Genomic DNA, 26,202 nt, shown 5'->3' with positions numbered 1-26,202 from the left:
TTCCAGCAACAGCTGTCAATATGAAAAATACCCAAGTTGTGCCATGGTCCAGCGATCCACATTAAACTAGAGGACACCCTTTAAAGAAAAGACCGGGCCAATCGGTTAAAAGGTCGGAGCGAGGCAACGGTTACAACCTCTGACAGGACTGCGCCTTCCAAAGGGCTGCAGCGTTCAAACCGACCATTGGTTTGACGGCAGCCACAGGTCACTAAATTCGAATATGACTCTGGACCTGAACCAGTAGGCCCACGAGAACCAGTAGACCAATGAGAACTGGCTGTATATTTCCACTTTTCACATTCCGAACGTGAGTGCAATATTTTAAAACTTCAGGCTCCACATATAACAAAGAAACGCACATAATTTTCATACATTATACAGACGTATTTGATAAAATAAACATTCAATTGTTATGGGGAAATGTTACTAAGAGGCATGCCCATCAGTATATCTTATAGTATTTCAGAAGATCTCTACTAACATAAGAACTGAAGTAGTTGTGGATAACGAGAAAAGAACAGAGAACATTAACTTAGAAGTACGACAAGTTTGCTGCCTTTCGCCACTACTCTGTAGAACATGTATATATGAAATTCTGCGGCAGTGGAAAATTAAACAACAGGATTACGCAAATGATTTTAACCGACAAGATTATACAATTATTATGCTTATTGCAGATGATCAAGTTTTAATCTCGAACAGTGAAGGTGGACTATGCAGTACAAGAAGTACGTCAGATTTATAACAAGTCAGTATCAATTCAAATAACAAAAACCAAGGTTTTCTGTGGGGAAAACATGGTACGGCAAAAATCGTAATAGGAAACAAGATCGTATAGCAAATACAGAGATTTAAATTTTTGTAGACCATGCTAATGTACAGAGGAGACCTACATCAAAAAAATAAAACTGAGGAGTTTAATTACCTAAGCAGCACCAGCTCCATCTCCAGAACAAAGGAAGAAGAAAAACTTATCTTAAATTTTATACAAGTTGTTGGTACCAACACTGCTGTGGGGGAGTGAATACTGGGTAACGAAAAAAAGGTAAAAGAAGATTACAGGCCACCGGAACGAAATTTATCAGGAACATACAGGGTACACACTGTTAGATTATAAAAGGAATGTAGATATTAAGAAGAAATTGAAAACATGTGATGAAAACGAAAAGATTGAAGAAAATAGATGAAAACGGAATTCCTCTCCGTCGTGAATGGAGTGAAGATTACTACTGCATTTTTGGCACTACATTCCGCAACGTGGTAGATTCATTAAAAGACTTGTGTAAAGATGGAAGAACCAAATGGTTCCTGCAACAGATCGAATAAGGTTTAACGTATAACAGAAGAAAAGATACTCCTGTCTACACGACAGTACATGTTCAGTGACCAGTGGTTTATCACTATTTACTGTAATAGTTATTTATTTTTCAGCAAATACCATTATGCGAATAGGAGATTTAAGAAAGTAATTTCCTTGGATAATTGTTCTGAAGGCTTAGGACGGTTTCGAGTATTCTTGAGTTCTATCATCGAATCTTAAGTGCGTGCAAGTGCATTTTAATGCGTCTTAGCTGGTCTCAAAGCTACTTTTTACCGACTGGTATACAATGAGCTATAAATTCCTAGTGATCTATCCATCATTGTGTGGCCAGGAGTTTCTTTAGGTAGGGCAGTATGACAGATTTCATTACATGTCATGGTAAAGCATACACAGATCTGTTTCTTTTCCAGAAAAATGCTTTAATGGCTGCTAATCCACACATAAAATTCTCCTTACAAAATAATAAAGAGCGTCATGTACTTTGTTACTACCTAGTGAAGAGAATATTCCAAAAGGTACGAACAACATCTTAAGTACGACAGTAGATCTATTTTATATGCGAGATAGTGTTATGAAAATTCAGCTAGAGAAGCTACAAGAGAAGGAATGCACATCCAGTGGGCCTCTATTTCCAAAACTGCAGCGGGTTGTTTTCACAGAACTGCACATTTCACTAAGGGCGCGTTGACAATACGAAACAAAATGGAGTGTCAGCGATTTCCCGACGGCAGCACTCGTTAGTATGGGAGAAAAGAGCAGGTGATGATTAGTACGTTCCGTGATTCGCTGCTGGTGGGCTTGTGACGCGCGAACGGAAATACTGGTGTAACATCTATCATTGACAAACAAGTTCGCGTACAGATTCCTGCAACTCAGTGCTTTGTAGCTGCAATCGGCAAGGGTCTAACAGCAAGCAGTGATGGAAAAAAGCAAAGGCGTTGAAAGTCAACTTCTCCTCTAATAGCTAAATGCAAGCGTACTGTAATACCTCACATAGCTTTCATTCCTGCAAAACGGGGCAATGCAGAACCGTTAACTCATGTATAGCAGTAAGCACGGACAACACGAACCCTGACACTGGAAACTGTTTGAAGAACGCGAAGTCGTGGAGAGGGCTGTGCAGATAATTGTTGTGGAATGCAATAGGGAGTGGAATGACTACCAGCATAACTTCGGTAAACACAAATGTTAATCTCATGAGTGCAGATAGGTGAAACTATGCGATTATGCCGGATTATATGATAGTCGGCATTACTCAAAATCGTCAACTGTTGTGGGCTTTCCATCTCGAGCGCTTTAAAGTGGAACACTCACATATATTTTAGTAGTCGGCAACAAAACGCACTGGCTGAATAATAACACAGTTTCATTCTTCGACGACGGAAGTTGTCTTTAAAACACCAACTGGCCAAATCTTAAGTTCTGTTCCTTAGTATGGGGCCTTTACATTAAGGGAATAACAGACGAATTGGAGAAAATTCAAAGAACCGATGTGCGGTTCGGCAAAATGTTTATTCAGTCCGTGAAAGAGCGTTTCATAAACGTTCTGTTGTCCTATTATCTGGGAAGACATTCAACAGCAAAGGCGTTGTGTTCAATGTAAACACTTATTGTCAAAAATCAAGAAGTGTGCATTCCAAGAGTAGTCATGAAAAAAATTGTCTCGTACATAATAAATATTAGATAATTATCAAGACAGTTTACGCAGATGGTACCGACACCAATTTTTTCAAGCAGCATACGCAGTTCGTCTAGGAATAGGAAAAGGATCGGTGCTGAAGGATCATCGTGCTTCATCTACAATCCTTGTCATAGCTTTCGGAATTATCATGTACATTGGATTTAAATCACAAATTTTTTAGTTCTATAAATTAGGTAGAGCATCACAACGAATAATGGTATCTTTTGGTAACTGATAATCCGGAACATTTACGAAGATGAATATAATGGGATTCATTCACAAAGGCAATTACGTCTTTTGATTTTTAATCAAGATTACGAAGTGAAGTCGCGAATGGAAATCTAAACTGTTTGCTAACACCGCTGTCATGACGATACGCGGTACGAACGTTGTTGGTTTCATTATCAAGCAAGCTCCATTGACATTTAATTTACTCACTGTACTAAGTGCGTGAGGAGAATCTGCCTAAAATTTAAAAGAATTGCGCATTGGTAGCTTAAAATAATTGTGTCGAGAACTATAATCGAACTTCGGTTTGTAAGAATGAGTCACTAGCATACATTCTGTCTCTCTTCAGGTCCGATTATCTTTCAAATAATGATCTGTCTTACCTAAAATTATATTTTCCCTTTCTTCAAGCAGAACTCTTTACCGGTCACTGTAAAAATTGTCAAACAGTTAGAGAAATTTTTGAAATGCTTTATATATTTCAAGGAAACACATATGGCAATACGTCTGTTGTACTACATGAAGACTTATTTATAGCACCTGCCGAAGAAACTTGGATATTCAGCAGTAGTATTTTGAAATCCTATCCTATGTCTGATGTGCAGTGATGCAGAACATGTCTCCAAATCTTTTGTTATTGCACATTTTGATTCTTGAAAACTAACGTTATTCACTACTGCAGATAAATGCGACATTTACGAGTGTCTCCCATGTGTAGTATAGTAGCTACCAACATCATTTATACGTGTAGCACTGTAACTGAAGGATCTGCTACTGCCTGTCTGTCCAGAACAGCATAGTAATCCGCAGTGCAAGAAAATACAATAGAAATTTTTTAAAGCGCTGATCATCTTAGCAGCAATACAGTGGACAGGATGAGAATTGCTTTATCCAATCATAAATCGACAACAACTGTCGGTGTATTTCCATAAATCCCCTGAATGTACCGATGAACCACAGCTCTGCCAGATAAGCAAAGATTCACTGCATGATGTCTTCGCTCACGGTTTCCCATTCTCATTAGCAATAGCGAAACGAAGAAGTGTAGACTTTAAAGCAGCGGAATGAAGAATTCTGTCCGTGAACACTTATTCTGTTTCGAAAACCTGTCATCAGCGACGCTTTCAAAGGAAAAGCTGGATACCCACGCCAATATATCATTCTTGGTACTGGCCTAAGATTTTAAGTTATAGTACTGTTCATGAACTTCGGATTCTTGTGGAATAGTTATAACGATTTTTTTTTTAATTAGAGGGTCTGGCACTAAGTGGAACTAGTACGCAAACACAAGTTTTTCTCATTTACTTTGAAACTTTCAAACTTTTAAGTACCATAAAAACGTCAGATGTGTCCACTGGATTATGTCATTCCTATTGAAGCTCTACAACATAAATGTTTTCGTGTGTTTAAACAATAAATGAAAGACAGATATTCAGCTTCACACATTTTGACAATTGATAAAGTAAAGTTACTGCATCGCTGTTTTCTAGAAATATCGTTTATGGAAGGCGAAATTAAATTCCGTGCTTTTTTGGTTTGAACCACTTTAATATTTATTTTCTCCCTACAAGAAAAAAAAAAAGATATAAGGGGGCCTAAGGCAGTACCGAACAGCTTTAAGATACCGTGGTATTTCTTAATTTCGATTTACTGCCGTATACGAGTATACTGGGTGGAGATAAGCGATGTAAAAATAAAAAAAGATAAGTGATGTAAAAATTTTAATAGTTATTGGATTGATATAAATCATCCTTTATTAATCAAGATCACGGAATAATATTATGAATATGATTTTGACTAGTAAACTGTATCTGTAATCTGTCTCTAGCACCATGCTACATACCCAGAATGAGAACTATGGAAAAAATTCATTCAATTGTAAAATCGTTCGAAGTTACTGCTGCTAAGTAACTATAATTTCGTACTAGTTTACAGGCTACGTGCATGCTCTAATCTCATGCAACGTGATCTATATAAGCTATAACAAGGTACGCTACATAAAGTGCCAGTTTTATGTATTCTGTATAATATGGGTAAATTTAAAATGATTTTATTACAGTTACATGCTAAAAGATAATTTTGGGACACATTTAGGGAAAAGGAAAGTCGAACCAAAAATTTTTATTGCCGTACGTGAAGCGACGAGCTGATATTTTTTCCGAGGATTTGACATATTCCTACCTCCGAGAAACGAGCGCAGATTTGAAGAACACAGTCCCACCTACGGCGACAAAAAAAGTTCACTCGGAAGCGTGTGTCACCGGTCCTCACTACTGACGCAACAGTTCAGTCCTACGGGAAGCGAAGCACTACGCACGGGCTCGCGATCGTCGTATGTCCCACGCACGCCACGCGACGCAACCGTTCCGTGCGAACGCGACGCCGCGCCGCCTGCGACTGACGCTCGAAAGCGGCGCGCTCTTGTCCGTCGACGCCGAATGCACACGGAGACGGCCGAATTGTTCCGAAAGCGCCGCACCCACAGGCTCCCGTCGGAACTGCATTTTTGGGTGGGAAGGGTAGCTGTGGAACAGACTATTATACCAGCTTTCGCTAATCTACTCTCGACAGTTTGGTCGGATGTTGCTTCGCGCATAGCGTTGTTCCCTTTTGCTCGGCGTTTCTACTAGAAACAGCGGGTTTTAGAGCTTCTGTGTTGCTTGGAACAGGGTACAGGGCAACGCTGATATTGGCGTCAAAGCTCTCTTATTTGAAATGGTACAGTTAATCAATTAATTAAGAATATGGTGCAAATTAAACACACGAACGTATCTTTTGTACATGTGGTTACTGTTTCTTACTTGGTAGTTAAACGCAGATATATGAGCATACAAAAATAACTGTTGCCTCTATTATGCATTCAGGTTTTATTTTGTTCCTGAAGAAAATACGTTTAAACTAATTCTTTTTGTAGCAGTAGATATCAGCTTTTAAAGAAACAAAATAAAATGTTGTTGCAGTAGAATAACAACAGTTGCTCTTATCTAGTGGTGTAATTGTAAAATTTTTAAAGGAAAGGTACAGTGCGAAGTTAGTGCAATCTTATATATACGGGATGGTCCACTGATAGTGACCGACAAAAGTATTTCACGAAATAAGCATCAAACGAAAAAACTACAAAGAACGAAACTCGTCTATCTTGAAGGGGCATACCAGATGGCGCTATGGTTGGCCCGCTAGATGGCGCTGCCATAGGTCAAACGGATATCAACTGCGTTTTTAAAATAGGAACCACCATTTTTATTACATATTCGTGTAATACGTAAAGAAATATGAATGTTTTAGTTGGGCCAATTTTTGCGCTTTGTGATAGATGGCGCTGTAATAGTCACAAACGTATAACTACGTGGTATCACGTAACATTCCGCCAGTGCAGACGGTATTTGCTTCGTGATACATAACCGGTGTTAAAATGGACCGTTTAGCAATTGCGCAAAAGGTCGATATCGTGTTGACGTATGGCTATTGTGATCAAAATTCCCAACGGGCGTGTGCTGCTCGGAATCCTGGACAACATCATCCAAGTTTCCCTACCGGACACCGAATAGTTACGTTATTTTAGGAAACAGCCAGTGTTCAGCCACATGTGAAACATCAACGACGAGCTGCAACAAATGATGATGCCCAAGTAGGTGTTTTAGCTGCTGTCGCGGCGAATCCACACATCAGCAGCAGACAAATTCCGCTAGAAACGGGAATCTCAAAAACATCGTTGTTGAGAATGCTACATCAGCATCGATTGCACTCGTACCATATTTCTATGCACCAGGCATTGCATGGCGACGACTTCGAACTCGTGTACAGCTCTGCCATTGGGCAACAAGAGAAATTACGGGACGATGACAGATATTTTGCACGCGTTCTATTTACCGACGAAGCGTCATTCACCAACAGCGGTAACGTAAAATGGCATAATATGCAGTATTGGGCAACGGAAAATCCTCAATGGCTGCGACAAGTGGAACATCAGCGACCTTGGCGGGTCAATGTATGGTGTGCCATTTTGGGAGGAAGGATAATTGGCCCATTTTATCGATGGGAACCTAAATGGTGCAATCTGTGCAAATTTCTTACGTAATGTTCTACCGATGTTACTACAAGATGTTTCACTGCGTGACAGAATGCCCGTGTATTTCCAACATGATAGATTTCCGGTACATGGCTCGCGTGCGATTGAAGCGATATTGAATAGCATATTTCACGACAGGTGGATTGGTCGTCGAAGCACCATACCATGGCCCGCACGTTCACCGTGTCTGACCTCCCCGGATTTCTTTTTGTGGGGAAATTTGAAGGATATTTGCCATCGTGATCCACCGACAACGCCTGACAACATGCGTCAGCGCATTGTCAATGCATGTGCGAACATTACGGAAGGTTAAGTACTCACGGTTGAAAGGAATGCCGTTACCCGTATTTCCATATGCATTGAGGTTGACGGACATCATTTTGAGCAATTATTGCATTGATGTTCGAGTGTAATGTCTTTCATGGAGACTAGACATCTACTCTGTAGGAATCAGTATGGGTTTCGAAAAAAACGGTCGTCTGAAACCCAGCTCGCGCTATTCGTCCACGAGACTCAGAGGGCCTTAGACACGGGTTCACAGGTAGATGCCGTGTTTCTTGACTTCCGCAAGGCGTTTGACACAGTTCCCCACAGTCGTTTAATGAACAAAGTAAGAGCATACAGACTATCAGATCAATTGTGTGATTGGATTGAGGAGTTCCTAGATAACAGAACGCAGCATGTCATTCTCAATGGTGAGAAGTCTTCCGAAGTAAGAGTGATTTCAGGTGTGCCGCAGGGGAGTGTCATAGGACCGTTGCTATTCACAATATACATAAATGACCTGGTGGATGACATCGGAAGTTCACTGTGGCTTTTTGCAGATGATGTTGTGGTGTATCGAGAGGTTGCAACAATGGAAAATTGTACTGAAATGCAGGAGGATCTGCAGCGAATTGACGCATGGTGCACGGAATGGCAATTGAATCTCAATGTAGACAAGTGTAATGTGAAGCGAATACTTTGAAAGATAGGTCCCTTATCATTTAGCTACAAAATAGCAGGTCAGCAACTGAAAGCAGTTAATTCCATAAATTATCTGGTAGTACGCATTAGGAGTGATTTAAAATGGAATGATCATATAAAGTTGATCGTCGGTAAAGCAGATGCCAGACTGAGATTCATTGGAAGAATCCTAAGGAAATGTAATCCGACAACAAAGAAAGTAGGTTACAGTACGCCTGTTCGCCCACTGCTTGAATACAGCTCAGCAGTGTGGGATCCGCACCAGATAGGGTTGATACAAGAGATAGAGAAGATCCAACGGAGAGCAGCGCGCTTCGTTAGAGGATTATTTAGTAATCGCGAAAGCGTTACGGAGATGATAGATAAACTCCAGTGGAAGACTCTGCAGGAGAGACGATCAGTAGCTCGGTACGGACTTTTGTTAAAGTTTCGAGAACATACCTTCACCGAAGAGTCAAGCAGTATATTGCTCCCTCCTACGTATATCTCGCGAAGAGACCATGAGGATAAAATCAGAGAGATTAGAGCCCACACAGAAGCATACCGACAATCCTTCTTTCCACGTACAATAAGAGACTGGAATAGAAGGGAGAACCGATAGAGGTACTCAGGGTACCCTGCGCAACACACCGTCAGGTGGCTTGCGGAGTATGGATATAGATGTAGATGTAGATGTTATATTTGCAGGTAATCACGCTGTAACAGCATGCGATCTCAGAAATGAGAAGTTCACAAAGGTACATGTATCACATTGGAACAACCGAAAAAAAATGTTCAAACGTACCTACGTTCTGTATTTTAATTTTAAAAAACCTACCTGTTACCAACTGTTCGTCTAAAATTGTGAACCATATGTTTGTGACTATTACAGCGCCATCTACGAGAAAGCGAAAAAAGTGGTCGAAGTAAAACATACTACACGAATATGTAATAAAAACACAGTTGATATCCATTTGACCTATGGCAGAGCCATCTAGTCTGCCAACCATAGTGCCATCTGGTTTCCCCCTTCAAGCTAGACAAGCTTCGTTCTTTGTAGTTTTTTCGTTTGACGCTTATTTCGTGTTTTATTTGGCCCGGTCACGATCAATGGACCACCCGATATATATATATATATATATATATATATATATATATATATATATATATATATATATATATATTTGCCTGTTCTTTCGGACACATCAGAAAGTGTATTTACCTTTTTTTACTCAGCAGGTACTACAATTTAAGACAGAAAGGAATTAGAGACACTGACAGCGAAATGTCATTTATTTAAATCTATGGCGCAAGTTGAAATTTTATGTCGTACTGGGATTCCGACACGTGTCTCTTGCTTACTTTTTTAAATTTTTCCCTCAATTTTATCTGCAAATACCAAAAAGGAACAATAGGTAAACGTATATAGTGGGTAATGGACTTAATAAGGGAAGGAAGAGGAAAGGAGAAACAATCTGAGCTATACATCCATCCATCGGCGCGGCCTGAGTGCAGGGAGGGAAGAGGTTGTAATTGATGCCCAGCCACTGTGGCACCGGACCTTTCCACAGTCGGATACATGGGAGGGGCGGGGAATTGCATGTGGGTTATGGGAGTTATGGCGGGGTGGTGGAGATTCCCTTTCCTTCATTTAATCCCAGTTCAGGTGAGGTGTCTTGGGAGGAGAGGGCAAAGTGACATGGTTCTGCCGTATGTGGGCTGCTTTGTGCTGCAAAATATGCGCTCGCCTTTGTGACGTCCTCAGAAGGGGGGACGAAAGATGCAGATGCAGCGAGAAGAGCGGGAGGGGAAGTCATAGCGGCGGGAGGGAGGAGGGGAGAGGGGATAGCGCCCATAACGCCCTAGCTGGAGGGGGGGGGGAGACGAATACACCACGCATAATAATTCGCAAACAGGGTCCGGTAATTGGCTGGTTCCTCAAAGTCGGCGTGGGCGTTCTGTAGACTGCCGTCGCTATAGTTGTAGCTCAGAGTCCGAACTTCTATCCAGAGTATGTCACTGGTTTTGGCACCTGGGAAGCATATGACCTCAGGAAACATCTGTGTCGTAGGCTCAAACATGGTTGGAGGAGTGCGGAGGAAGCAGGCGACCATCTTGCCGCTTAGCTCCCAGATGTCAAGCGCCGATAGGCTTGTGAAGCGGCGGATGTCCTCTTCGAGGTTTGCGCAGGCAGCGCACAATGGGGTGTCTGCTAATCCAGTTTCATGTAACTTGTGTCGTATCGCGGTTTTGCCATTGGTAACCGAGTACCATGTGCCTCTAAGATATCTGAGGAGAAAAACTTGGTACATATGGCGCCATACATTTCACCAGCGGAGCGACAATGTTGTGTGACAATCTACGTAGTAGGGTAGGATAGATGTGTTATGTAGCAACCCTGTATCAGGCGGCTGGCGGCAGAATTTCATAGTAGCGAGACATCGTTCACTTTGTGTTCCTTGTGGAAGTGTCAACAAGTGCCACACGAAACGACAGCGTTTCATCACGTTAGCAGTTCAGGAGGAAAGCTGGACATCAGTGCTTTGCGCGAACTGGGTAGCTAGCATATGCAGGAGCTTAGTAAGGCAATTCGACCGAAAAGTATGACGTCAGCTTGTCACGTGAAGTAAGAATCAGCGTCGCTAACTCGTACTGAATATTGTTACAGACCAGTCTGTTGGAATAAACAAATGAGTTAAGCAAATAGGGCGCGACGTGAATCGCTGATACAATCGTATTAGGAAAGACTAGGCGATCATTACAAGTGACCAGAACCATAGATGTAAGTATAACAGACCAAAGACACTACATATATGGTCCATAGAACGCTAACACGACAGTACTGGCGAGCCCCTGCAACACAGCTATTTCTGGCAACCCCGATGTTCGACCGGCCGAAAAACAGGCAACCGCAGGGAAACCGTACTGTACACAGCACGCAAACCAACCACACACACACCCCCTACACCGTCTGTGAGCTGATCTATGACCGATCGCCAACTAATGTACAACGACATTGAACAGTTGCAGGGACGCAGCAACTGCAGCAAGCACCGCAACGAGCTCCAACAACGACAAAGGTAACGATGCACGATACCTCGAACTAACACAACCACACCTTGCATGCACTGTCGCAGATAGCAAGACGCTACTGCCCTTACTACCCGTCCTACTGTCGCAGAGGTTTTTTTCCCTTTGCACTTTTTTTCCTCTGCTCTTACAACCGCTACCCTTCGATCGCATTCGTCCACTTTCTATCTCCTGATGGACCATGTTAACGAGTAATCTTACCCGGACGCATGGGTAACATCACAGCCCGCATCCTGTGACGCCTGATTCAAAAAGTAACATGTTATACGGAGGTGACAGTAGAACTTTTGGTTTGGTCACCACGTTTGTGTGGGCGTGGAGGGGCCCCATCCTTTTTTTTTCATTACAATTGACGTTGGGTCATCAACATCCGATATTTCCCACTATAACTACTCCAGCATTTGAGCTGAGAATGGAGTTGTTCAGAAGGTTCGAAAGCGTACAGGACGCAAGTACTCGATTCTCTGACACGGTATTAACGCTGGGTAAAAATCTGCTGTAGATTTCCTGCCCGTACTCAACACCGCCAACAGCCCCCGGAGAGATGTCTTCCTCTTCGTAAGCACCTGTCACGAGTTCGACGCTGCTGGCAGCTTCCAACGCAGCTGGGAAGGCCTGGGGCTTTCCGTGTCGACTTGGGCGAGGGCAACAGCGCTTCCGACACTTCAGCGGAGCCACGGGGCCTACCTGCACGGCAGGCGCACTTCTCGACCACACGTCATCCGTCATCGCGGTTCAGAGAGCAGAGGTGAGCCACAATTGCGGGAGGGGAGCGAGGATCTCCTAGGCCGGTGTGTGTAAGCCACATCACACGCGTCACCTTCATCGAGTGCGGAGGGTGGAGATTCACATTCCCCTGGATGAGTAGCTGCCGGGCGCTCGTGGCGCACCCGGACGAGCAGCCGCAGAGAAACGCCATGTTTTAGCTCACGCAGGCTGGCGTGAGGAGGGAAAGACTGTACTGACGTGCGGTCTGGAACATGACAAGGAATTAGAATTCAGAAAGCGGACGTAATTAGTTTGATACTTAACTTTAATCTATTGATGATGAAGGTCGCTCCCAATAGTAACACGATGTTGGCTCTTCTGCCAACACAACAATTACCGTGTGTGAGTTGAGCATTGGGGGTGGGTAGACCATACGAGCCATCACGGAGAATAGGAAACCAAGATATGATTTGTCGTATGAACTATCGAAGTCGAATGCGACAATAGCTGCCCAGAGCTCGCATGTCACAGACAGTGCTGTAACATAGCGACATTCGCCGGTTGCTGTTGCCTATTCCCTGTCCACCTGGTGATATTTCTTCCAGCAAAAAGATGCTGAGAGGAAAGGGACGAAGGCGTGCTGCCAAAATGATGACAAATATTTTGTACACTACTGGGTTTTAAAATTGCTACACCAAGAAGAAATGCAGATGATAAACGGGTATTCATTGGACAAATATATTACCCTAGAGCTGACATATGATCACATTTTCACGCAATGTGGGTGCATTTTTTTTGTTGTCATCAGTGTACTGACTGGTTTGATGCGGCCCGCCACGAATTCCTTTCCTGTGCTAACCTCTTCATCTCAGAGTAGCACTTGCAACCTACGTCCTCAATTATTTGCTTGACGTATTCCAATCTCTGTCTTCCTCGACCGTTTTTACCCTCTACAGCTCACTAGTACAATGGAAGTCATTCCCTCATGTCTTAGCAGATGTCCTATCATCCTGTCCCTTCTCCTTATCAGTGTTTTCCACGTATTCTTTTCCTCTCCGATTCTGCGTAGAACCTCTTCATTCCTTCCCTTATCAGTCCACCTAATTTTCAACATTCGTCTATAGCACCACATCTCAAATGCTTCGATTCTCTTCTGTTCCGGTTTTCCCACAGTCCATGTTTCACTACCATACAATGCTGTACTCCAGACGTACATCCTCAGAAATTTCTTCCTCAAATTAAGGCCGGTATTTGATATTAGTAGACAGCTCTTTGCCAGAAATGCCTTTTTTGCCATAGCGAGTCTGCTTTTGATGTCCTCCTTGCTCCGTCCGTCATTGGTTATTTTACTGCCTAGGTAGCAGAATTCCTTAACTTCATTGACTTCGTGAATATCAATCCTGATGTGAAGTTTCTCGCTGTTCTCATTTCTACTACTTCTCGTTACCTTCGTCTTTCTCCGATTTACTCTCAAACCATACTGTGTACTCATTAGACTGTTCATTCCGTTCAGCAGATCATTTAATTCTTCTTCACTTTCACTCAGGATAGCAATGTCATCAGCGAATCATATCATTGATATCCTTTCACCTTGTATTTTAATTCCACTCCTGAACCTTTCTTCTATTTCCATCATTGCTTCCTCGATGTACAGATTGAAGAGTAGGGGCGAAAGGCTACAGCCTTTTCTTACATCCTTCTTAATACGAGCACTTCGTTCTTGATCGTCCACTCTTATTATTCCCTCTTGGTTGTTGTACATATTGAATATGACCCGTCTCTCCCTATAGCTTACCGGTACTTTTTTCAGAATCTCGAACAGCTTGCACCATTTTATATTGTCGAACGCTTTTTCCAGGTCGACAAATCCTATAAACGTGTCTTGATTTTTCTTTAGCCTTACTTCCATTATTAGCCGTAACGTCATAATTGCCTCTCTCGTGCCTTTACTTCTCATAAAAGCCAAACTGATCGTCACCCAGCGCATTCTCAATTTTCTTTTCCATTCTTCTGTATATTATTCTTGTAAGCAGCTTCGATGCATGAGCTGTTAAGCTGATTGTGCGATAATTCTCGCACTTGTCATCTCTTGCCGTCTTCGAAATTGTGTGGATGATGCTTTTTCGAAAGTCAGATGGTATGTCGCCAGACTCATATATTCTACACACCAACGTGAATAGTCGTTTTGTTCCCACTTCCCCTAATGATTTTAGAAATTCTGATGGAATGTTATCTACCCCTTCTGCCTTATTTGACCGTAAGTCCTCCAAAGCTCTTTTAAATTCCGATTCTAATACTGGATCCCCTATCTGTTCTAAATCGACTGCAGTTTCTTCTTCTATCACATCAGACAAATCTTCACCCTCATAGAGGCTTTCAATGTATAGCTCCTGAAAAATCAGTACCCAGAACAACCACCTCTGGCCGTAATAACGGCCTTGATACGTCTGGGTATTGAGTCAAACAGAGCTTGGATGGCGTGTACAGGTACAGCTGCCCATCCAGCTTCAACACGATACCACAGTTCACCAAGAGTAGTCACTGGCGTATTGTGACGAGCCACTTGCTCTGCTTCCATTGATCAGACGTCTCCAATTGGTGAGAGATCTGGAGAAATTTCTGGCCAGGGCAGCATTCGAACATTTTCAGTATCCAGAAAGGCCCGTACAGGGTACGCAACATGCAGTCATGCATTATCCTGCTGAAATGTAGGGTTTCGCAGAGATCGAATTAAGGGTAGAAATGGTTCAAATGCCTCTGAGCACTATGGGACTTAACATCTGAAGTCATCAGTTCCCTAGAACTTAGAAGTACTTAAACCTAACTAACCTAAGGACATGACACACATCCATGCCCGAGGCAGGATTCGAACCTGTGACCGTAGCGGTCGCGCGGTTCCAGGCTGAAGCGGCTACAACCGCTCGGCCAATCCGGCATGCCAGTGAAGAGTAGAGCCACGGGCCGTAACACATCCTTAATGTAACGTCCACTGTTCAAAGTGCCGTCAGTGAGAACAAAAGGTGACCGAGACGTGTAACCAATGGCACCCCATACCATCACGCCGGGTGATACGTCAGTATGGCGATGACAACACGCTTCCTATGTGCGTTCACCGCGATGTCGCCAAACAGGGATGCGACCATCATGAAGCTGTAAACAGAATCTGGATTCATCCGACAAAATGACGTTCCGCTGTTCGTGCAGCCAGGTTCGTCGTTGAGTACACCATCACAGGCGCTCCTGTCTGTTATGCAGCGTCAAGGGTAGCCGCAGCCATGGTCTCCGAGCCATAGTCCATGCAGCTGCAAACGTCGCCGAACTGTTCGTGCAGATGGTTGTTGTCTTGCAAACGTCCGCATCTGTTGACTCAGGGATCGAGACGTGGGCGCACGTTCCGTTACAGTCATGAGAATAAGATGCCTGTCATCTCGACTGCTAGTAATACGAGGCCGTTGGGATCCAGCACGGCGTTCCGTATTACCTTCCTGAACCCACCGATTCCATATTCTGCTAGCAGTCATTGGATCTCGACCAACGCGAGCAGCAATGTCGCGATACGATAAACCGCAATCGTGATAGGCTACAATTCGACCTTTATCAAAGACGGAAACGTGATGGTACGCATTTCATCTCGTTATACGAGGCATCACAACAACGTTTCATCAGGGAACGCCGGTCAACTGCTGTTTGTGTATGAGAAATCAGTTGGAGACTTTCCTCATGTCAGCACGTTGTAGGTGTCGCCACCGGTGCCAACCTTGTGTGAATGCTCTGCAAAGATAATCATTTGCATATCACACCATCTTCTTCCTGTCGGTTAAATTTCGTTCCTGTAGCACATCATCTTTGTGGTGTAGCAATTTTAATGGGCAGTAGTGTATTATATTAATACGTTTTGTCTGTTCCTTCGAAAGAACAGACATCGCACAGATCCCGCAGGTTTGGGACACTATACGTAAATGGAAGGGGATCACTGCTGTCAGCTGCAGCGGAAAATTGAGCAGAATCAATGGCAACAAGCGAAAATGTGTACCGGACACGGATTTGAAACCGGGATCTCCTGCTTACTAGGCAGGTGCGGTAACTACTACATCATCCAAGAGACAGCGTTATCGCAGTTAAGCAGATAAGTCTCCGGTACGACTCACGGCCGTTCCATATTCCCACCGAGCGCCGCTTACCCGCAGTCGCTGTCCATTATACTCCTGTCCGCTCCTCCGTCCGATCGCCTGTGTGATCTCGGAGAAACATAAAGATTTCGTAGACCGCATTAAGTAGGGTAAGCGGACGGTAGTCAGCGACTGCCGCACACAGGCGTAGCTTATGTATAGTAATGATGATGCCTGCGACAAAGCTAGGAGGGACAACATGGCCGAGCGTGAAAAGATTTTGAAACGTGCTGCTCCATCTCGGGGCTATTAACGTCGGGAAGGTACGACAGAACTCTATAAGCAGACCATCCATAGCGAGAGATAAGTTATTGACACCCGTGTTAATGGCAACCTCCGTTTCGTCCCTGGTGATCAGATCCAGCAGTTCGGTATTCTCTCCATTGGGGGTGGTGTGAGTGATATTCCACCACATTAGCTGCTGTTGCATCTGCAATCCCGGGGCCAACGATGTCCCAGTAGTGATCGGTGAAGGTAGTGACTATTTCATTGCGACGGAGCGGAAAATAAGTGCGGTTGAAGAGTTCACACGAATGCGCTTATACAAATGTTCGTTAAAATTGTTAGTGCAAATTTTGGCTCTCAAGTAAGTCTCAGGAGATGATTTCCACAGTGGGTGCATTAGCACACTGTTCCACACCTGCACATTAATTATGGTTTTTGAATTAATATTCACTGAGATGTGAGTACAGTTTATGCTAGGGAACCAAAAATTGGGCGATTATTATAGCAAAATCATTTTTCACGACACAGTTTAATTAAGTTTTTATCATCACTGGTTATTGCCGTCGTCCTGTTCTTTCACACAACGAAATTAGCACTGGTGACACGGTTTACAGCTTTACTTTAATAATAATTTGACTCCGAGCCCCTAATAGCAGTAATGTAGGCTGCTATAATCGACAGTTACTCAGTCAACTCGAACAGAACCACGAGTCCCACTGTCCTCTTTGTTCTAGCAGTTTTGGCGCGAAATCACGGATCGTCACATGTTCACTTACGCCGATGTATACCTCGTAATTCGTACTTACACAAATAATCCTAGCACTTCCAGTTCACCAAATATATGCTTTAACACTTGCACTATTAAATATTACTCTTTGTCTAAATAAATCGGCGCGAAAATTTCTTACTCAAACGACCACATGGGCCACCCACATGTGGGGCTCGCTAGCCACCTTCCGGCCAACTCCGCCCAACGACTCCCATTGGTCAAGATGGCCGCTCGCTTATATAGGCTAGAATGTCCACCCCCTTCCTGGTTATGCAAGTGCCAATCTCACCAGTTAAGGTTACAAATCTAGACATACATCCCTCAATACAAATAATTACACCATCGGAACCATGCTAAAAAGTACATCTTATTTGGGTTGGGTTGAGTTGTTTGGGGAAGGAATCCAGACAGAGGGGTCATCGACCTCATTGGGTTAGGGAAGGACGGGGAAGGAAGTCGGCCGTGCCCTTTCAAAGGAACCATCCCGGCATTTACCTGTAGCGATTTAGGGAAATCACGGAAAACCTAAATCAGGATGGCAGGAGACGGAATTGAACCGTCTCCTCCCGAATGCGAGTCCAGTGTGCTAGCCACTGCCCCACCTCGCTCGGTCATCTTATTTACTACGTTACATTAATGTCTAGGTTTATTGTACTGGCCGAAAATCAAGTTTTAGTTTTTGCAAAATTTCACCACTTATCGCAAATTTGATTGTTTACATCTGTGCTGCAAAGTTTTAACATAGAACTGCAATTAGCACTGTTTTTAGACGTAATCTATAGCAACCTACACACTGTGCTGCTCAAAATCTTCATATCTATAATAATTAATGATGGGCGTTAAATGTTAATAATAATTTGCAAGTTAAGTGTATAGTGTAACTTAACTAGCTTAAAATACGTGTGATGCCACCCAAAATACTCTGTATTCTGGATATTATATGGTGCCGTTCTTTACGTAATGAATTTTCTATTGAATTCTATAAACAATTTCCCATCAGACTTTGTTTATTGCTCTTTACGAGCTTAGTTATTTATGAATCTTAACATATGACTACGGGACTCGATCCGATACGACGAGACGTTTTTAACGAGCTCTCGCTCATCCCTGTAAGTTGTTATTTACTATTGTTATTAATCTTTCAGTATTCGTGATATTAAACAATTTTCAAGTTAGTATCACTTTTGCGGCTCGTGACTTAAATAAAGATCGATCTTTCAGAAGGTGCGTACAGCCGGCCACAATCCACTGCCGCATCGGTCTTCACCGTAAGACACCGGTGTGTCAGACCCACCATACTTGCTCCGGACACTGCGAGAGGGCTGTACAAGCAATGATCACACGCACGGCACAGCGGACACACCAGGAACCTCGGTGTTGGCCGTCGAATGGCGCTAGCTGCGCAGCATTTGTGCACCGCCGCCGTCAGTGTCAGCCAGTTTGCCGTGGCATACGGAGCTCCATCGCAGTCTTTAACACTGGTAGCATGCCGCGACAGCGTGGACGTGAACCGTATGTGCAGTTGACGGACTTTGAGCGAGGCCGTATAGTGGGCATGCGGGAGGCCGGGTGGACGTACCACCGAATTGCTCAACACGTGGGGCGTGAGGTCTCCACAGTACATCGATGTTGTCGCCAGTGGTCGGCGGAAGGTGCACGTGCCCGTCGACCTGGACCGGACCGCAGCGACGCGCGGATGCACGCCAAGACCGTAGGATCCTACGCATTGCCGTAGGGGACCACACCGCCACTTCCCAGCAAATTAGGGACACTGTTGCTCCTGGGGTATCGGCGCGGACCATTCGCAACCGTCTCCATGAAGCTGGGCTACGGTCCCGCACACCGTTAGGCCGTCTTCCGCTCACGCCCCAACATCGTGCAGCCCGCCTCCAGTGGTGTCGCGACAGGCGTGAATGGAGGGACGAATGGAGACGTGTCGTCTTCAGTGATGAGAGTCGCTTCTGCCTTGGTGCCAATGATGGTCGTATGCGTGTTTGGCGCCGTGCAGGTGAGCGCCACAATCAGGACTGCATACGACCGAGGCACACAGGGCCAACACCCGGCATCATGGTGTGGGGAGCGATCTCCTACACTGGCCGTACACCTCTGGTGATCGTCGAGGGGACACTGAATAGTGCACAGTACATCCAAACCGTCATCGAACCCATCGTTCTACCATTCCTAGACCGGCAAGGGAACTTGCTGTTCCAACAAGACAATGCACGTCCGCGTGTATCCCGTGCCACCCATCGTTCTCTAGAAGGTGTAAGTCAACTACCCTGGCCAGCAAGATCTCCGGATCTGTCCCCCATTGAGCATGTTTGGGACTGGATGAAGCGTCGTCTCACGCGGTCTGCACGTCCAGCACGAACGCTGGTGCAACTGAGGCGCCAGGTGGAAATAGCATGGCAAGCCGTTCAACAGGACTACATCCAGCATCTCTACGATCGTCTCCATGGGAGAATAGCAGCCTGCATTGCTGCGAAAGGTGGATATACACTGTACTAGTGCCGACATTGTGCATGCTCTGTTGCCTGTGTCTATGTGCCTGTGGTGCTGTCAGTGTGATCATGTGATGTATCTGACCCCAGGAATGTGTCACTAAAGTTTCCCCTTCCTGGGACAATGAATTCACGGTGTTCTTATTTCAATTTCCAGGAGTGTATGTCTCGCGCTCACTCTCCACAAAGCAATACTAGCATACTAGACCAAGTCATATAGTAACGGGGGTTTGTACCGTCACATCATGTAGTTGGGTGAGAATCTGTGCCTGTGGGGTGACGAGTTTGGTGATGAGCTGTCGGCGACATCGCCGGTCGTCGGCTGCGATATGAAGCATGGTAGGTACCCCACGGTCCAGCGAGTCCTGTAGACGAGTTCTCGTGAGGACTTACTGTAGACAACGTCGGGCCCTCTCTCTAAAAGCGAGTCAGGTGACTAAGTCTGAGAATGCGGCATGATAGTAGTTAGTTACGTGTCGGCGCCATTCCGCCGTATCCTTCCCGTATCGCATCAGAGTTTTCCATAAGGAGGGCTTTGCATACGCTAGCCACCACTTTAAAGTCGTTCTGTAAGTGAGGAGTAGTTGTTCTCAAGTCGTCCGAGTCTGTTACGCTTCGTTCACATTCCGCCTCCTGGGGCTGTGGCATGTTCATTTTCCATGGTGGTCGCCTCCGCCAGACTGATTGCGATTTGAGAAGAATTGTGCAGATACATGCTGTGTGGTCTGAGAAGGCCAGCGGCCACAATTCAGCGTCTGCAACATCAGATGCTAACTCCCAGGACACGTAAATTCGATCAAGTTGACTTTCAGAATTGCTAGTTGCCTCTCCTCATGTTTCACCGAACGTGTCGGACGATCATAAGGAGTTCCTGACAGGTGTTAAAGTGAGGCATCTGAACTTGTTGTTGCAAGACACAGTTGACATGTCCTCTAAGTATACAACTATCACAACGCCCGAAAAAAAAAATGCGGCAAAATCTTTAGACTAGAATGCAGCTCTCTGGTGTCAGCAGACGGGACTGTGACGGTACGTCACATAAATATTGACATTTTTAGCGGTTGTAAATAGTAGTTTACGTATTTTATGAATATAACTAGTGGAAAAGATACAGTTAATTTTCTTGAAACAACTGATATGCAGCGATAGCATTTTTATTTAATGTTTATGAAAATAAAAAAGGATCGAAAGAGACGCGATTGTACGTCCGAGGAGGAAGGACGTATTTTGTTGTAGACACACTGTTTTGTTTCGCTATACGGAAGGAAGCCATTGACCGGCTACAAATATTTTATGTAAATTATTCGTATTTCCACTTAAATAAACTTGTTAATATTATTAGAAAATGAATTTCTTTGTAATAGCTGTCACCTCAAATTCTCGCAGTGGCTAATTATTTTTAATAAGCATTTTTCAGTAATTTGTGCTGCGAGAAGCTCATCTTCCGATGCAGCCTCTGGGCGGCCATTACGCGCCGAAGTATTAATTTATTTATGAAACTGTTAACAGTAAATGTAAATGCGAGATATTTCGTTGTACGAGCCTTTTAAAATTTCAACAGATAATTAATATACGCTAAAGTTCATGTTATTAAATTATACAGAGCCCATGAGTCCAGTAAGTTTTATCTTGGCCGCTCCACGGCAACAACTGAGATTCTCTCAAGCCTTGCTTTGCAATCAATAAATATAAAATAACAAAATTACATTCAGTTCAGTTAACGGCAACTATATTTTAGTCATCATGTTCAAAATCTAAAGTTAGTACATGAATAACTGAAGCCCTTCATGAACCCGTTTCATATTCACTTATGCACGTAAGTAAAAGTGATAAGAGAAGACAATATCCCTGAGAGAAAGAATCATGAAGATAAATGAAAAATAAAAATGTATAAAATATATATGTAATTTTTTTGTAAATAACGAATAACTAATGCCCACTGACGTCAGAGGACGTAGATGTTGATGTTATGCGTGTCCATAGTGATGAATGCCATGCTTCGTGTTGTTGGGAGAACTGTGAGATCCATAGTAGGGATTCCTCCACAAACGTATGCAGCCGCGCCCCTGTCAAGGGGATCACCAACAAAGGTTCAACATGAGGCAGAGCTGACAGTTCTGCTTCCCGTCGGAGTGCAATGTCAACGTCAGATGCCGAGATGATGTCTCGTAGCACGGGTAATTTCGAAGCATAGTGACGTAGTTGGTATTGATCGTTACAATTCTGAATGAAGGCGGCGCAGTAATGGGAGGTTCAGCAGGGCTTTGGTGGTGTGGTGGGTTGGGGAACCCAAGGGTAACAACAGCAACACTATTCAAAGTTAAAAAGTTTTAGCAGAAAAATTATTTAACAATTCGCAAACTTAGTTTGATGTAGCAACCGTAACTAATTGCTTTATTTATGATAATGAAATGTCAAGCAGTCTTCTCTTTTATCTCACTTAGCTTGAAAAATCTCAGATATATATTGAAAATAATGATCTCCTAAAAAAAGGAAGGTAATAATAATAATTTCCTTAAAGAAGATAAAAAATTTCTTAAAACACTATAAACACTATATCATAAGCACCTTTAACCACTTCTAAGATAATATTCAAAATAACCGTATTTTAAGTAATACCTTTGGTTTAAAAATTTAGCAGTTATTAAGCCAATCAGCATCTTTGACTATTAGCAACTTCCTAAATTCATGCCAAAACTTAAGGCTAGCAAATACTGACGTTAAGATAATGATTGATTAAATTTATAACAACAAGAATACCAACACAAATAACACCCTTAGTCATTTCATTTCCGAAACAATAATTTCTCAAGGCACATAACCGTCTAAAATCGTAAAACGAACATTGAATGACTGGTTAGTAATAATTTGCAAAGATCAAAAGGTGTTTAAATGAATTTCGTGCACTCGCACAGAATGTAAGAAAATACTGCTAGCAACCTCGAACTCTCGCGGCCAGATTCTAGACTTCATCTCCCGAAATTCTCCCAAAGATCTTACCGAATGAAAGCGTCCCCTTGCATTAGCGCCATAGCTCAGGTACCAAGTTGTGGGTAATCGAGAGCGAACAAGGATGTTGTAGACATACCGTCCAGTCTCTATGCTTTCAGCATAGGTATGTTTACATCGTGGTCGCCGGAGGGGCCGCCTCCGACCCAGGGTCAGGATCGATTTCGATGTCGTCGGTCCACGCGGAAATGTGGAGTCCCGGAGAATCTCCAGTTCGCTTCTGTGGTATAGGGTGCTTGACTGGTTTAGAAGCGTCATTGTGATGGACTCGTCTTCTGGTTCGACAAACCTCTGACATTGCGTCAGGGCTACTGGTTGTTCGATCATGGGAGTCGGGATTATATTGGTGTCCTCGACTTCAGTCGAGTCATGCTCGTCGTCCATAGGAATGGCAAGTGAGGTATCATCGGCAGGCGAGGCATCCCGATCAGAAACAGTGGGATGGCTGCGTTTACGGTTCGCTGCTTCCGTGGCCCGTCTTCCACGTCGGAAGACGGGAGAGAATGGCACTGTTTCGGCACAAAGGCCGTCATCGGTACTACCACTGATGTAAACTCCATCAGGTAGTCGGAGGGGTGAAATTCAAAATTTCAAATGGCTCTAAGCACTATCGAACTTAACATCTGAGGTCATCAGTTACCTAGACTTAGAACTACTTAAACCTAACTAACCTAAGGACATCACACACATGTATGTCCGAGGCAGGATTCGAAACTGCGACCGTAGCAGCAGTGCGGTTCCGAACTGAAGCGCCTAGAACCGCTCGACCACAACGGCATGCTCGGAGGGGTGATCGGCTTCTTCAGGCGGTGGTTCCGGCGGTGTCTCTAGGGTTGTTTCTTGCTGTGGAGGCTGTGCAACGGCGGTGTCCGAGACGTTCGATAATGGCGCCGGTGCAGGGTCGAGGCGGTGGAGTGAAGTGGCAGGAGCAACGAAAATCGTCGATTAGGAGACTGGAAGGGACATTGGTTATGGTGCGGGCGTCTTGTCTGATGCGACGCTGGAGATATTCTGATCGAACTTGCCGTTCCATGTGAAGTCCGCGGTTGACCATTGTAAGTGACGGCCGCACGGCCGCCATATACCTGGAGGTAGGATGGTACCTGACGTTGGAGGTCTACTGTGACCTGCCGGACACCATTACGGACCGATTATGTTCAAAACTACGTCCACCATTTGGCTACATTTACGTGAACGGTGCCATAAGGGCGGAAGGCGTCCCCGGGCGGGAGTTCGAACGGCAGTTCAGAGACTCGAATTGTTTGTGTTCCTAATCCGGCGTGCTCGACCGTCGGCGTTTCAGAAACTCTGCTGATTATCCCAAGTCATGTCACTGCTGACTAACATAAACCGCACTGTTCAGTACTGCTAAGTCGATACCCACTGTGCCATTTGCTGGGGTTTTGGCTATTTCACAAAGAAAGCACTCTACCTCGAACGCCTTTGGTCTTGCACTGTCACTGCAGAACATGCTGATTTACGGAATCTAGACGGCCAGCAAGTAACGGCCACAGAATGTAAACAACAGTAGTGAGCCGTGCTCTCTCCCAACTATGCGTTTTCGTGAACTTCGCAGTCTATCTGTGTTTGGTTTCCCGCCCTTGTCGCGGCTACGTCGTGTTTCTCCTTCCTTCTACGTGTGGCAGCAGTGAAGTGTATCGATATTTGCGCCGTGTACCATCTTTGGTTTGGTGCATATATTTTCCGGCTAGGGGATCTGGAGTGAGTCGGACGGTTGTTGCGGACGAGGGACGTTCTCCGCGCGGTGCAGTCGGCTGGGGCCGCTGGCAGTCTCTGCGCAGTGTCGGAGCGTGTGTGGAGCTGTGCGATCGCTACGAGCTTCGTGGTTCGCCGACTCAGGGCGTCAAAGTTGAGTAGTGGTTTCAACTACCCAAGCCACGTCCATTCATGTTGTGCTGGTTCGCTTCGGTGGTTTGTTGTGGGCAAAACCGAGTGGTTATACTGCTGAGATTTAGCCGCCATGCTGTGCATTTAAGTATTTTAGTCGACTACGATATGAGTGCACCAATGGATTTTTTTGTCTTGTGGCCGTTAGTGTTCTGGTTACCTGCCCTGGGCACTGACGTAAACTCGGGCAGTGTTATTTTGAGCGAGTTAACTATTACCGTGTTTCAAATTCAAGTGTACCAGCGGAAGTTTCTGCCTAGTGGCCGTCAGTGTTCCTTTTACCTGCCCTGGTCACTAACGTAATTTCAGGCAGCGTGCTTTCCTCACCTGTTGTCTCTGTCCAACATAGTGTGTTATTTTGACAGCTAATACGTACTCCAATGTGGATTATCAAGTTTGTATCATTGCCGGTTGGGGTTCTCATGTACTGATTGACGGAAAACAAGCTGTTGTGTCGGTCGGTCCGGGGCTGCCCCCTGCTTGGGTTCCGACGGAACGAGTATAGTTTGGCTCACTAGGGCAGACCGACCTCCAGGGAGACCTTCTGATTGCCACCCGTGTAAATTATCTGTTGTCAGCTATTTTAAATTTTTAGGGTTATTGTTATTGCTTGTTTCTTAAAATTTTGCAAAATTCATTTTTAAATTTATCTTTCAAGCTTAAACACCTACTGCAATATACCTACCATTTGTAGACTTAGAGAAAGCTTTTGGCAATGTTGACTGGAATACTCTCTTTCAAATTCAGAAGGTGGCAGGGGTAAAATACAGGGAGCGAAAGGCTATTTACAATTTGTACAGAAACCAGATGGCAGTTACATGAGTCGAGGGGCATGAAAGGGAAGCAGTCGTTGGGAAAGGAGTGAGACAGGGTTTTAGCCTCTCCCCGACACTACTCAATTTGTATATAGAGCAAGCAGTAAAGGAAACAAAAGAAAAGTTCGGAGTATGTATTAAAATCCATGGAGAAGAAATAAAAAATTTGAGTTTCGCCAATGACATTTTAACTCTGTCAGACACGGCAAAGGAATTCGAAGAGCAGTTGAACGGAATGGACAGTGTCTTGAAAGGAGGGTATAAGACGAACATCAACAAAAGCAAAACGAGGATAATGGAATGTAGCCGAATTAAGTAGGGTGATGCTGAGGAAATTAGATTAGGAAATGAGACACTTAAAGTAGTAAAGGAGTTTTGCTCTTTGGGAGCAAAATAACTGCTGATGGTCGAAGTAGAGATGATATAAAATGTAGACTGGCAATGGCAAGGAAAGCTTTTCTGAAGAAGAGAAATTTGTTAACATCGAGTATTGATTTAAGTGTCAGGTAGTCGTTTCTGATAGTATTTGTATGGAGTGTAGCCATGTATGGAAGTGGAACGTGGACGATAAACAGTTTGGACAAGAAGAGAATAGAAGCTTTCGAAATGTGGTGCAACAGTAGAATGCTGAAGATTAGATGGGTAGATCACATAACTAATGAAGATGTATTGAATAGAATTCTTGACTAGAAGAAGTTATCGGTAGGTATGACATTTTCTGAGGCATCAAGGGATCACCTATTTAGTATTGGAGGGCAGTG

Source organism: Schistocerca gregaria, chromosome 6, assembly GCF_023897955.1.
Source record: "Schistocerca gregaria isolate iqSchGreg1 chromosome 6, iqSchGreg1.2, whole genome shotgun sequence".
Taxonomy (NCBI): Eukaryota; Metazoa; Arthropoda; class Insecta; order Orthoptera; family Acrididae; genus Schistocerca; species Schistocerca gregaria.
Note: the sequence above shows the minus strand (reverse complement) of the source record.